This window comes from Chlorocebus sabaeus, chromosome 15, assembly GCF_047675955.1.
Source record: "Chlorocebus sabaeus isolate Y175 chromosome 15, mChlSab1.0.hap1, whole genome shotgun sequence".
NCBI classification, from domain to species: domain Eukaryota; kingdom Metazoa; phylum Chordata; class Mammalia; order Primates; family Cercopithecidae; genus Chlorocebus; species Chlorocebus sabaeus.
In genome coordinates, this window is record NC_132918.1 from 30326467 (window position 1) to 30341820 (window position 15354).

Sequence of the window (15354 nt, forward strand, 5' to 3'; positions counted from 1 at the left end):
TCTGCTCAGCATCAGCTAACCAGAAAGATATTTTCCGAAATATCTATGGTGAGAATACAGATTACTTATTTCTTCCTTGTATTTTCCAAACTTTCTATCATGCTCATAGTCAGGGAAAATGCATCATAAATCTTTTGTCAAGTGTTTGTTCATTCACCTTCCCACATATTTGACCAAATTTTATTGAGTGTCGTGTGTGGACGTGTTATAGAAATTCATATGTGCTGTGTTCTAGGAAATACAGAGCTAAAAAGAGGAAGCCTCTAGTTGCCTTGGTCTCTTTTGAATGAAGCAGAGTGTAAATAAGGAAGGATTCCTGCCCTCCAGGTATTTACAGACAGATATATGGAAAAGCACCTAATAAAACAGAATGATTTTAAAGCTATATGCAACTAGCAATGTGCTATGGGAGTAAGAAGAAGAAACAATCCCGTGCATATCAGGAAATGTTTCACTGGACAAAAAAGGAATCTGAATTAAGGTTTGAAGGAGGATTAGAATTTTAGAGAAGAGAACAAGATAGAAAGTGCTTTTCGCATTGAGGAAACAGCATGGGCAAAGGCATGAAAATACATGGCAAGTTCCTGAGTCTGTTCAGGGTGCTGTAACAAAATACCACAGACTGAGTAGCTCATAATCAACAGAAATGTATTTCTTATAGTTCTAGAGACGGAGAAGTCCAAGATCAAAGCACTGGCAGATTCGGAGGTTGATGAGGGCCCACTTTCTTTTTCACAGAAGACACCTTTCACTGTGTCCTCACATGGTGAAAAGGGTGGCTAGCTCTGTGGGGTCTTTTCTTTAAGGGCACTAATCCCAATCATGAGGGTTCTACCTTCATTACCTAATCATCCCCCAAAAAGCCCTACCTCCTAATACCATCACCTAGTTAGGATTTTTATATATGAATTTTGGGGAGATTTAAGCATTGCAGCAAGTTTGGGAAGCTGGTCGCTGCCCAGTGAGATAAGAATGCAGTGTGCAGCTGGGCGCGGTGGCTCACGCCTGTAATCCCAGCACTTTAAGAGGCCGAGGCAGGCGAATGACCTGAGGTCAGGAGTCCGAGACCAGCCTGGCCAACATGGTGAAACCCTGGCTGTACTAAAAATACAAAAATTAGCCCAGCGTGGTGGCAGGCGCCTGTAATCCCAGCTACTCAGGAGGCTGAAGCAGGAGAATCACTAGAACCCAGGAGGCGGAGATTGCAGTGAGCCAAAATCGTGCCACTGCACTCCAGCCTGGGGGACAAAAGTGAGACTTCATCTCCAAAAAAAAAAAAAAAAAAAAAAAAAAAAAAGAAGAAGAAGAAGAAAAAGAAAAAGAATGCAGTGTGCATGGAAATATTTATGGGAAAGGATGCCAGAAAGGAATGGATGAATCATATTGCCTTGAAGAGTGAGGCATGTACTGGGAAGACACTGAAAGTTTGTGAAAAGGAAGAAACAACTTCCAGTTGTGTTTCAGGGCAATGTCATGTTTCAGGCAGTATGATGACATTAAGATCACAGACTTTGAAATTAAGCATACCTAAATTTTAATCTTTTCTTATACTCACTAGCAGTGTCATTTGGGGCAAGTCGCTTAACTTTTCTGTTTCTTAATTTCATCAGATCAGACTAGAGCTGACAAATGAAAGTAATCAGTGCTCAAATGGCACAGAGTAGATGCTAAATAAATTATAAGTATCACTCTTTTTTTGGCAATGTGAAGGGTATATTACCAAGGTGAGAGATTGAATGCACAGGCTATTCCATGGACTGATGTGGAGTCTTGAAGAGAGGTGTTGAGGGCCCAAAATAAATAATGACTGTGGGAATAGAAATGAGAGAACAACTTTAAGATATTGGCATCTAATGGACAGAGGCAGAGATCCTACAATACATAGGACAGCCCTCAACAACAAAGAATTACCCAGCAAAAAATGGCTGTAGTACCAAGATAGAGAATTCCTTTATTAATGGAAAGAGATCAGAGAACAAGTTGTATGATCTTTCCTTAAAAAAAAATTTTTTTTTGAGATGGGGTCTCACTCTGTTGCCCAGGCTGGGATGCAATGACTCAATCTCGGCTCACTGTAACCTCCACCTCCTGGGCCCAAGCAATCCTCTCACCTCAGCCTCCAGAGTGTCTGGGACTACAGGCGCACACCACCACATCCAACTAAGTTTTTGTATTTTTTGTAGAGATGGGGTTTTGCCACATCACACAGGCTGGTCTGAAACTCCTGAGCTCAAGTAACCCACCCACCTCAGCCTCCCAAATTGCTGGGATTACAAGCGTGAACCACTGCGTCCACTCCAATGATTGTTTTAAATTATGAAATATTTAAAACATATTTGCATGCTTACCACCAAAATTTAATGCATATTCATAACATAGTTCTTCTCCATCAAGGAGAAAGAGATGGAGTCCGGATAATTCTTCAGACACACTCTAGCCCTCTGACTGAGAATCAGTTGTATCTGACGGAAGAGTACTTACATATCCTCAGGTAAAGATCTTTCATTTCTCCTTCACGGAACCTTAACATGTAAATTTTCTGAAAGGAATAATTTGTTAAATTAAGAGTAAGAATTTTCTATTAGGCTCATTAAACAACAATATTAACAAATATTATTAAGATAGCTTGACATCTGGAAAAGAAAGAAAAATTGAAGTTTTCTATGATAAAAACTTTCAATAAATGGGGCTTAACACTTCATAGGGACTCCATAGTTTTTAATTAAATGCAAGCAGAGAGGAGAACCCGGTCTACTCTCACAAGCCTCTCATTGCTCCATCAAAATCTGACATTGGGCTGGGGGTGGTGGCTCACGCCTGAAATCTCAGCACTTTGGGAGCTGAGGTGGGTGGATCACTTGAGGTCAGGAGTTCGAGACCGGACTGGCCAACATGGTGAAATTCCATCTTTACTAAAAATATAAAAATTAGCTGGGCATGGTGGTATGTGCCTGTATTCACAGCTACTCAGGAGGCTGAGGCAGGAGAATCGCTCGAACCAGGAGGCAGAGGTTGCAGTAAGTAAGGAGGCAGAGGTTGCACTGCACTGCAGCCTGGACCAGAGTGAGACTCTGTCCCCCCGAAAAAAAAAAAAAAAAAAAAAAAAAAATCTGACATTGGCAAATGATTCAGTTTCAGTGCCTGCAGTCTGTATATTTTGCCATGCGTGTGATTTCCACCATAAGATGCCACAAATATAAATGAAAAAATTAAGTGGCTCCGTCAGGCTTTTAGTGACTGTTACCACTTATGAGATAAGTAGAGATGTGCAGACACAGGGAGGTCAGACAGACTTACACATCAGCCAAGGCATTGTTCCTGTAGTAGGCTGCTTCAAATTCACACCACAGCACGGTTACAAGACCTACATATCAAGATCCTTTGAGTCACTCTTGGGCAGGTGGTACTACAGATGTAAAATCCGCATATGCCAAGGATTCATTGTGCCTTTATTAAATCATAGCACCTATCATGACTTCTGTGATGGTTAATTTTATGTGTCAATCTGACTGGACTAAGGGACACCCAGATAGCTGGTAAAACATTTCTGGGTGTGTCTGTGAGGGTTTCTGGAAGAAGGGCATTTGAATCAGTGGTTGAGTAAGAAAGATTCACACTCACTGATGTGAGCATGTATCATCCAATCCATTGAGGGCCCAGATAGAACAAAAAGGCAGAGGTATTAGGCTGGGCCCAGTGGTTCATGCTCACTTATAATCCCAATGGGAGGCCAAGGCAGGAGGATCGCTTGAGGCCAGAGTTCAAGACTAGTATGAGCAATATAAAGACACCCTTGTCAAAAAATTAGCTACTTGGGTGGCTGAGGCAGGAGGATTGCTAGAGTCCAGGAGTTCAAGGTTGTAGTGAGCTATGATCACACCACTGCACTTCAACCTCAGTGACAGAGTGAGAACCTGTCTCTAGAAAAAAATAAAAATAAAATAAAAATTTTAAAAATAATAAAAATTTAAAGAAAAGCAGAAGTAGAACAAACTCACTCTCTTCTTTAGCTGGGACATCCATCTTCTCCTGTCCTTAGACACTGGGCCTTTGGGCTCCGACTGAGACTTGTGCCATTGGCTTCCCTGGTTTTCAGATCTTTGGGCTGAGATAGAGCACCACCAGCTTTCCTGGACCTCCAGTTTGCAGATAGCAGATTATGGGACTTCTCAGCTTTCATGAGTCAATCCCTCATAATAAATTTTTTTCTGTACATCTATATGTATACTATTTGTTCTGTTTCTCTGGAGAACCCTAATAGAGCTTCCTTCTCTGATCCACATCTGCCTAGGTACTCAGATCTTCTATTTACATGTGTATTTGTGATATGCATTTTCAATCAGCTGCCTCAAGCAGATTTTTTTGTGGATTATTTTATGTCTGTAGTTTAACATGCTCATGTAACTATCTAAAGCTGTGCTGTCCACTACACTAGTGAATAACCCTCATATGGTTACTGAGCATGTAAGACATGGCTAATCTAAATCAAAGTGTGCTCTAAGTGTAAAAAAAAAAATAGGATTTTGAAGACCTAGGGGGAAAAGAGAAAAAATGTCTCATTAATTTTATTACATTGATTACATGCTGAAATTATTTTAGGTATCTTCCATTAAATAAAATATACTACTAAAATCCATCTCATCTGGCTTTTGTTACTTTTTAAATGTAACTTTTAGAAAATTTGTAAAAACCAGACAACCTTTTTTAGAGAAATATCTTTAGCTATTACATTATTAACAGATGATATTGTGTTAGATTACCCTGTGCTAGAATGGGAGATGTCCTATTCATGAGAGAGGTTTTATCAAGGAAGAAGTGGTTGTAGCCATATTTCCCTAGCCAGGAACTGATGAAATCAATTATTAAAGGTCTTACTTCTGAATGTGTACATACATATGACCCCTGGAGGTAGAAGGGATAATCATAAGGATTCTTAAGACAAAAATCATACTTGATTAGATTTTTTTTGTAGGTAAATAATTACATGTAAGAAGAGGATGCCATAATATTTACTTTTTCACAAAGTTTTGACCAAGTTTTGTGCTGAAAGTTTTCTTATCCATACATGGGTGGGAAAAGAGTGTGAGATAAAAGCACTTCAGTTAAGAATAGATAACTTGGAACCAACCCAAATGTCCATCAACGATAGACTGGATAAAGCAAATGTGGCACATATATACCATGGAATACTGTGCAGCCATAAAAAAACGATGAGTTCATGTCCTTTGCAGGGACATGGATGAAGCTGGAAACCATCATTCTCAGCAAACTAACATAAGAATAGAAAACCAAACACTGCATGTTCTCACTCATAAGTGGGAATTGAACAATGAGAACACATGGACACAGGGAGAGGAACATCACCCCCTGTTTGGGGATGGGGAGGTAGGGGAGGGATAGTAGGTGATGGGTTGATGGGTGCATCAAACCACTATGGCACGTGTATAACTATGTAACAAAACTGCACATTCTGTACATGTACCCCAGAACTTAAAGTATAATAAAAAAAGAATAGATGCATTAGTTATCTTTTGCTGCATAACAATATTACTATAAACTTAGTGACTTAAAACAACACACATTTATTATCTCAGTTTCTGTGAGTCAAGCATTCAAGTACAGCTTAGCTGGGTTCTCTGCAAGACTAAACTCAAGATGTTGGCCAGGGCTGGATTCTCATCTGAGTTTGACTAGGGGAAGATCCACTTCCATACTCACATGAATATTGGCAGTATTCAGTTCTTTTTAGGATGACAGACTAAGAGTCTCAGTTTTTTACTAGATGTTGGCTGGAGGCTGCCCTCAGTTTCCTTGTTACATGTGCTCTCCACAGGGAAGCTCACAACACAGCAGCTTGCTTCTTTAAAGGCAGCAAGAGAGAAAGCGTCTCAGCAAGAAGGATGTTACAGTCTTAATTAACACAATCACATATATGTAACCAAGTATATCCTATCACCTTTCTGTATTTTATTGGTTAAAAGCAAGTCACAGGTCACATACACACACACTCAAGGGAAAAGGAAAGTGTGAAGGCCATGGGGTAGAGAAAATGAGGCCTCCTTAGAGTCTGTCCTATGGACAGAGAACTGGCTTAGGGATAAAAATTAGGAAAAAATGTCACAGTGGTGTCCAAAGTATCTGTGTTAGTATCATTTTAATTAATATTTTTCAAATGATTTGGGGGAGAAGAAAAATAACAAGATTTCCCAGTTTTCCAACAGAAATAATTTTCTAAATAGTGAAATGTTGTGACAATGGGAATAAGCAAAGACTGCTCAATGGAAATCATGAGCTGTGGCAGTAGCAACATCATTGACAAGTGGGAAGTGGACTTATATCTGAGAACCAAGACACAGAAGCAATAACTAGAACTGCACAACCATCTTGGTGGAGTCAAAGACAGGCTGCATCAGGGACGGGGGGCATTCACGAAAAGCTACCCTGTAGAGTTTAAGAATAGCAGAGTAAAACATGCAGGCCAGCCCTGTAGCAAAAGGAAAGTGGGTGCATGGTAATCTCTTCTTACAGAGATTCAAAAAACCTTCCAGTGAAAGGCCAGAGAAGATATATAGACTCTGTGACTGTCTTAAAAGAGAGAGAAAGGGAAAAACTTGCTAAACCATAGTATATGGTGTCAATGCTCAGAAAAGATAACTGATTATTTTACAGGTTCTGAATTAATTAAAAATATTTTAATACCCAAGATCTCACACATTAAAACTGAATCATTCTGTGTTTTAGTGAGTAGCTGCCCTCATTTGCTTTCAACAATTATTTACTAAGCAGTTATTGTGCTACGACACGCGCTAGATGCTTCAAATACAACATGAGCAAAAACAGGTGAGGTCTCTGTACTCACAGAGCTTATAGTAATGGGAAAGATGAACACTGGATGAATAATTATACAAATAATGACATAATTATTACTAGTAAGTATTATTTAAAAATGAGAATAGAGTGCTTGGAGGAAAACATAATAGGGGGATCCAATCTAGCATGTAGGATCAGGATTGAGGGCACAGTGACATTCAAGCTAAAACTTGATGGATAAGTTCCTGCCCAGAGATGGAGAAAGCAGATGCCAGCAGAGGAAATGTGTTAGAAGACCCTAAGAGAAAAGAGCTTGAGGTTCACTGGAGAAGGGAGGGTGACATGGCTGGGGCATGGAGAGCAAGAGCTCAAAATGACAGTAGCAATCACACAGAGCCATGTCAAGGATGTTTGAATTTCTCTTAAGAGCACTGAGAAGCCACTGAGAGTTTTAAGCAGAGAAATGACATAATATGATGTTTCCTTTGAACTGTCATTCTCATAGTTATTGGGGACTGGACTGAAGAAAGGGCAACTGTGGACACAGAACAGCCAGTAAGGTTTTCACAGTCATCCAGAGAGATACAATGGTGGTTTGGATTAGGCAAATGACAATGAAGATGGAGAGAAGTGGATACATTTAATAAATATTTTAAGGTAGAAAGGTCATTGATTGGATGTGAAGTACCTTTCAGAGGGAGATGGAATTTTCAAGGATGACAACCAGGTTTCTGGCATAAACAATTGGGGGACAGTTACCATTTATTGATAAAAGGAAAAAGTAGATGGGAATAGATTTGGGGAGAAATTCAAGAGCTTCACTTAAAAGATGAAAGATGCTTCTTTCTTTTGCTTATGGTAACAAAAAAATGTTGTAATTAGGTAATAATTGAACTATATGACCTTTGTTTTTCCATAAAAATACACATCAAGCATTAGGAGGTAGATATATTTGCTACAGAAACAGACCAAGATGTTACAGGGCTAGCTTTGGACTTATCCTACTACTTATGAATAAAAATACTAATGACATCAATTTATTTTGGCAATGTTCCCTCGTAATCAATTCCAGCAAGTTAGTGCTAAGCAAACCAGGCCTTCTCAGTTGACCAATCTTACCCCTACTGATTCAGTAGCTGCCAGAAAGTAAAACCTTTGGTACCAGGACCAAACAACTCTTTTAGAGTTTGTAGAACACAAATTAAAATCGTGAACGACCAAACATTCTGAACTCCTGTCCAATAATTAATACCTGTGGATAACAGGCAACTGTTTTTCTATGCAAGAGTAAAGCTTATTCTGTCAATGTTATTATTGCAATATCTCACCATCAAGGGGATGTTCAGATTTATGAATGTATTTTCTGTATTAACATTTTATAAAACTGATTTGTCCAAGGTTTTGGTTTTGTTTTGGTTTTTTTGTTTGTTTTTGTTTTTGTTTTTGCTTTTCCATGTTGTTTGGCCTCTCAGATCTAACACTATGAGGCTGTAAGAAACTATGCTGTGTCTTATCCGCCCTTGACCTATAGTGGATATTCATTGAATATTTGCTGGTTAGAGAAATGAATGTTTATTGTGTGGATTGTAAACTACCATTGAGGTTAACAATGACTCTAAAAATGTAAAAATTAGACAGATGAATTCAGTATAAACATGTCAAGATAAATGAATTGGAAGAAAATAATTCAGATCACACTAATAAAATATTGGGTTCTGAGCTATTCAAATACAACCCAAAATAATCCAGAACATAAATAACTTTTTCACAGAAAATATCTATCCTATGTTCTAAGATAGTAGCTTAATGCAATGAACTGTAAAGGGAGATTGATTTTAGAATTTAGTATTCAAATATCAAAGACAAGTGGGTATTGACCATGAGAAGACAAGGAATTTCTTATATGAAAAAAAGAATCAGATAACAGTGAATACAAAGATAAACATTTACAATTAGGTTTATAAAACTAGGAAATGAATTTCTCTGGTAATACAGCTATCTCTGAAAAATCCTATTTCACCAAAGGCAATTACTTTAAACAGTTATTCAAATTATACGACATTGATGGAAAAGGAATATTCCATAAACTATAAATTAAACTCAAATTGTTTCAAATCTCTAATGATTGTTCTACTTATTACCATTTGTTTCCATAGTTTGGTTTCTTTAGCTTGGTTAAATTGTAACCTGAGTGGCACCTATTCAATGATCCACAACAGAGAATTCTAATTTTTATTGTGCAATCATTTCTAAACCTTGGATCTTATCCATTTTGCATGAAACACCAGTGAGGACTCTTAGGAAACCAATGCTATGTGACCCTTTCCAACAGTGCAGAGGTTTATGGCCCAATTTGTTTTGTTTTGTTTAATCTTTAAAGACTAAGATTGAGTTGCAAAAAGGATTGATTCATCACCTCCTTATCAACCTTAGCCACAGAAACTGTGAGAGTCTCTTCAGAAGGAAACTTGCAGATTTAGGAATAGGTCTGAATAGGTCTGAAAAGAAGATTTTTCACTAGATAATCTTGTACTGTTTTTTGTGTATGTGTTTGTTTGTTTGTTTGTTTGCTTGTTTGGGATGAAGTCTCACTCTGTTGCCCAGGCTGGAGTGCAGTGGTGCAATCTTGGCTTACTGCAACTTCCACCACCCGGGTTCAAGCAATTCTCCTGCGTCAGCCTCCCAAATAGCTGGGATTACAGGCACTCGCCACCCCACCAGGCTAATTTTTGTATTCTTGGTAGAGATAGGGTTTCACCATGTTGGCCAGGCTGGTCTCAAACTCCTGATCTCAAATCTCAAGTGATCCACCCACCTCTGCCTCCCAAAGTGCTGGGATTACCGGCATGAGCCACCATGCCCGGCCTGTTTGATTTTCTTTATGTGTTTATTTTAACCACATGTATGTATTACCTTATAATCACCATAAATCACAATTTAAAAACAATAACAACAACAGAATTAGTTACATGAAAAACACCAAAAATTACATGAGTAGTTTTTTGTATCTTCCTTGGAGATAGTCCGTGTTTTTTCCAAAGTTCTACAGAATGTACTGATATTCTAACTATAAAGTTCTGTTATATCATCTAAAAACAAAACTGAATGTCTATATAGTCAATAGAAACAAGTTAATTCTCTGCATTCCCAGGGTCATGATGCCAAAAATAAACTAAACTCTCCAAAATTCAAATCTCTTTAATCAAAAGTTTTGATTCTACCCTAAGGATTCTTTGTTCAAACTGCTAACAAAAATAAAATGGGCTGAGTTGAATTGAGTTAAATTGTCTCTTATTTTCATCTCCAAACTCCTAGGAATGTACCATGAGTTGGGAAAATGCATGTTTTTTAAAAAGCAGAGAATCTAAACAAGTCACGAAAGGATTGAGTCACCAGGTAAGAAAGGATGGCTGTGTGCAACACTGACGTTAAGGTGCTAGGAAACAAAGCAGGCAAAACTCACCCTGGGTCTAGTGTCCAAATGTACCCAGAAACGAGCCTCAGACAAACTGGCTAATGCTATCTGCAATCATCTGTGGCTCCGTTGTACTAGCAAATTACCTTATTAATGAATAATAAGCAAACAGATCTAGGTCACCTACATTTCCTTTCTTGGTGAGGTAGGTCCACTTTAGGGTTCCAAAGTCCAGATCAGAAATGGTTTTGAAGAAGTCGGAATCAGGACCTAGGACTCACACGGCCATCAAAATCTAGTTTAAAAATGTTCTATCAGTTCGATGTTGGTTCAAAGAAATGGCACAAGTTATGAAAATTTTTAAAACAACTTGCTGACAAAGCCACCCTTTTTCCCTTAAGATTTTTCAGCATTCATTTAATTTGATATTTTCTGCAAAAAATTTTAGGGATACGAGAGTTTTCCGAGACTATCTATAGCACAGCCTCTGCAGATAGCTCAAATCTCTCTCAAATTGGCCTTAATAATCCATATTTGTGGCTTTCAACCAGGGTTGGATGGGCTTGGCCTGAGTACTATAGTTTGAAAAATCTGCCACAGTGATTGGAATAGATGGAGTCGACAGCTGTTTACCTCCAATGTGTACACTCACAGATGCACACACACTCAGGATTTATGTCACTGTATCTCAGGTTTTATCTTATTCCATTGTAGTGTCTTCTCACAACAGAATAACATACCCACCATGGAACAGACTTTATCGAGCTTGAATTTCTTTCTTGAAAAAAGTCAAGATAGCATCTTTCTTTCTGTTGCCCAGGCTGGAGTGCGGTGGTGACATCATGGCTTACTGCAGCCTCAAACTGCTGGGCATAAGCAATCTTCCCACCTCAGCCTTGAGAGTAGCTGGGACTACAGGTGTGTGCCAACCAAGCCTAGCTAATTTTTAAAATATTTTGCAGAGAAAGGTCTCACTATGTTGCCCACGCTGCTGTCAAACTCTGGCCTCAAGCAATCCTCCCACCTCTGCCTCCCAAAGTGCTTGAATTACAGGCATGAGTACCATGCATGGCCAAGCTCAATTTTCTTGGTTTGTAAAACAAGTCATATTGAGTAGGCTTCTTACAATTACACATGCTTTCTCACCTTGAGAATGATTTGCTGTAAGTTTACCACTCAGTTTTTCTGCTAACAGCATCCTTTCTGTCACCCAAGTTGGAGCGCAGTGGCGTGATCTCAGCTCACCACAACCTCTGCTTCCCAAGCTCAAGCTATTCTCCCACCTCAGCCTCCCAAGTAACTGGGATTACAGGTATGTGCCACCACACCCAGCTAATTTTTGTATATTTTTTAGAGACTGTGTTTCACCATGTTGCCCAGGCTGGTCTCAAACTCCTGAGCTCAAGCAATCCACCTGCCTCGGCCTCCTGAAGTTCTGGAATTACAGGCGTGGGTCACCGTGCCTGGCGTGCTGATAGCATCCTTTTCTTAAACATATTCCTCACATCTTTATGATGGCAAAATTCCAATTTATAATAACAATGCATATGTGACATTACAAAAGATTATTCTGTCTACTAAATTTGGGGTAAGTTTCTACATAAGTATAATGTCTCCATAATACATTTTGACATTTGTCACCCCATATTAAATTCACCTTTTTGGTTTTGGCTTCCAGAAAATTATATTCACTTTTCACCAAACCACAATCAATGTAGTAATGTGCCACAGTCTTTGGATTAAAAGTACAGGGCTTGAGATTTAAATTTGAATTTTCTACTGAAGCAGCCACAACATTCTAAAATAAATTTTTCATGTTTTATTTAGTTATCTTTACTACAATCACTCAACAATATTTATTATTTTAAAATATTTTAAAGCCACTTTTAAAAGTAAAGAAACTCAGCTCCTTCATTAATAACACTGAAGGCAGCTCCAGTAGGGCCTGAGGTGTGGTTCTCAGTAGAGCCAGCCCCTAGAGTGGGAACCCAAATTCTGTTACTGTAATTTTTAATCGGTTCTTGATTTCTGTCACTTCATTTTTGAATTTGAATTAATTTTATTTTTTCATTCCTTATATAATTTTCTTAATGTCTTTTACTTCATTTTGAAATAATGTAGTACATTGGACCTGTTTTTTGAGTATTTCTTTTTGGCATACTTTTTTGTCTGTATAGATGTTATTTTACTCTTTATTCTCTTTTTTCTTATACATCCCTAATCCAAAAATCTGAAATCCAAAATGCTCCAATATCCAGAACTTTTTGTGTGCCAACATGATGCCAGAAGTAGAAAATTCCACACATAAGTACTTACCACAAACTTTGTTACATGCACAAACTTATTTAAAATACTGTTTAAAATCACTTTCAGGTGATGTGCCTGAGGCAAATATGAAACATAAATAAATTTTGTGTTGAAACTTGGGTCCCATTCCCAAGATATCTCATTATGTATATGCAAATATTCCAAAATCCAAAAGAATCGTAAATCTGAAACTCTTCTAATTGCAAGCATTTCAGATAAGCCATACTCAGCCTTAACAACTTTGTATGGCATCCGACCTCAATATTTTTCTGTTGCTCATTTTCATGTGAATTTAGTTTTCCAGAACTTTAAGAAGAAAGGTTGATTCAGACAGCTTTTCTAACCTTGATTGTTCAAAATATGGCAGCTCGCTATCAAAGATTCCGTGACTCTATTCCCCTCTCCCACTTTAATCTGGGTTTCTCTTTCCTTCCCCATTATTCCTATCCTGCTACATTTTGACTGCAGTCTTAGCCATGGAAATGAGACTGGTGGGTCAGTTTCCAAAGTTCATGAGATTAAGCCACTCGGGATACTGTATGCCTTCCCTGAAGATTCCCCTAGTTTCCTAGCTCTTCCATCTACTAACTATGTAAACTTGGAAAAATTGTTCTACCTCTCTGGGTCTCTTTTCCTCATTTGTAACATGGAGATCAGATAATAAGATAATGAATTTTCATTTGAGGTGCTTAAAACATTGTTCACATGAAGCAAGCACTTTCTGAAGGTTTGTTTAATAAGTAAATATTCGTCTAATCGTTACCTATTAATTCACCTTGAAGTTGTAGAAGCTCTCAGGTAAACTGATCTAAACCATCTGCCTCCCCAGTGCCTCATGGAGCCTGTTCAGGTGTTAGCCATAGTTAAAGCTTTAATTTACCTTATCAACATATTTCACATTATTGGGGGGATTATTTTTTAATTAATAATTAAAAATTTTGTTTGTACCTTACTATGAGATTGAGGCTAGAGATTGGGGCTATGTGGGTGTATGTGTGTTTTTTATTTGTATTTTTTATTTTTGTTTGTTTTTATTTTATTAATAACAGCAAAATTTAAGCATATGATATCATATTGTTAACTGTAGGCACAATGTGTATTTTTATTTTGTTTTATTGATGCATAACAGATGTACATAGTTTGAGGGTATGTGATAATTTAATACATTCATATGGCTTGTAAAGATTATATATATCAGTGTACTTGGGATATTGATCACTTTAAATATGTGTCTTTTATGTATGCTAGAAACATTCAAATTATTCTTTTCTAGCTATTTTAAAATATACAATAGATTATCGTAAACTACAGTCACCCTACTGATGTATCTAACACTAGGTCTTATTTCTTCTATCAAACTATACATTTGTACAGTTTTACCATTAATCAATTTCTCTCCATCCTCCCTCCCCATTAACCTTCCCAGCCTAGTAACCATCAATCTACTCTCTATCTTCATGAGAACCACTTTGTTAGCTCTAACATACGAGTGACCACATGCAATATTTGTCTTTCTATGCCTGGCTTATTTCACTTAACATAATGACCTCCAGTTCCATCCATGTTACTGCAGATGAAAGGATTTCACTCTTTTTAATGACTGAATAATACTCCATTGTGTATATATAGCACATTTTCTTTCATTGATGGGCACTTAGGTTGATTCTGAATACTGCTGCAATAAACATGGGAGTGCAGATGTCACTTTGATATGTTTATCTCCTTTCTTTTGGATATATACCCAGTAGTGGAATTGCTGGATCATATGGTAGTTCTATTTTTAGATTTTGGAGAACTTCTATACTGTCTTCCATAGTGGATGCACCAATTTACATTCCCACCAACGGTGTATGTGGGTTCCCCCTTCTCCACATCCTCACCAGCATCCATTATTCCCTGTCTTTTGGATAAAAGCCATTTTAAGTGTGGTCAGATGACATCTCATTGTGGTTTTGCATTGCATTTCCTTGATTATTAGTGATGTTGGGTATTTTTTCACATGCCTGTTGGCTATTCGTATGTCTTCTTTGGAGAAATGTCTATTCAGATCTTTTGCTCATTTTTCAATCAGATTATTTGGATTTTTGCTAGTAAGTTGTTTAAGCTCCTTATATATTTTGATTATTAACATCTTTTCAGATAGGTGGTTTGCAAATATTTTCTCTTATTCTGTATATTGTCTCTTCACTTTGCTGACTGCTTCCTTTGCTGTGCAGAAGCTTTTTAGCTTGAAGCAATCCAATTTGCCAATTTAACTAAATTAAAAATCTTCTGCACAGCAAAAGAAACTGTCAACAGAGTAAACAGGCAACCTACAGAATGGGAGAAAATTTTTGCAATCTATGCATCTGACAAAGATCTAATACCCAGCATCCATAAGTAACTTAAAAAACAAACGACCCATTAAAAAGTGGGCAAAGGACATGAACAGACACTTTTCAAAAGAAGACATACATTCTCCCAACAAGCACATGAAAAAAAGCTTAACAGTACTGGTCACTAGATAAATGCAAATCCAAACCACAATGAGATACCATCTCATAGCAGTCAGAATGGCAATTATTAAAAAGTCAAAAATGACAGATGTTGGCGAGGTTGTGGAGAAAAAGAAACATTTTTACATCGTTGGTGGGAGTGTAAATTAGTTCAACCATTGTGGAAGACAGTGTGGCAATTCCTCAAAGACCTAGAACTACAAATACCATTAAACCCAGCAATCCCATTACTGGGTATATACCCAAAGGAATATAAATCGTTCTATTATAAAGACACATGCATGTGTGTGTTCACTGCAGTACTGTTCACAATAGCAAATACATGGA